The 368-nt window shown below is 39.9% G+C and overlaps 1 long non-coding RNA gene across 1 annotated transcript; it reads left to right on the forward strand.

Moving 5' to 3' along the window:
* On the forward strand, positions 1 to 348 carry LOC104775290. The gene is made up of 3 exons (XR_765816.2): positions 1 to 35; positions 128 to 227; positions 317 to 348. It is a non-coding gene; the product is annotated as an uncharacterized LOC104775290 (long non-coding RNA).
* The last annotated feature ends 20 nt before the right edge of the window (positions 349 to 368 follow it).

Consider the following 368-nt stretch of genomic DNA (forward strand, 5'->3'; position numbering starts at 1 on the left):
AGGAAGAATATTTCGGAGCTTCCAAATTCATGAAGGTGCGCTCCCTTGTATTTCAGCACTCATATATCACGTCTTCTTCTCCATGCTGGAATTTGTTGGTGAAATCACTGAATTCTGGTGTTTGCAGATTGGGGACCTTAAGGGGTTTTTCGGATTGCTTATGGTCAATATGCAACAGCTGAGAACGAAACTGAATATATTGGACAACTCTTATGGAATTGGAACTGGTTAACTACTCTGTCTACTTTGTATTCATCCCTTCTACTCTTTCTACTAGTATCTTAAAAATCTCACTCTCTTTTTTTCCATGCACCAGCTAACACAGCACTCGTATATCACGATGGAAAACTTCTAGCATTACAGGAGGC

Source organism: Camelina sativa, unplaced genomic scaffold (genome assembly GCF_000633955.1).
Source record: "Camelina sativa cultivar DH55 unplaced genomic scaffold, Cs unpScaffold11570, whole genome shotgun sequence".
NCBI classification, from domain to species: Eukaryota; Viridiplantae; Streptophyta; class Magnoliopsida; order Brassicales; family Brassicaceae; genus Camelina; species Camelina sativa.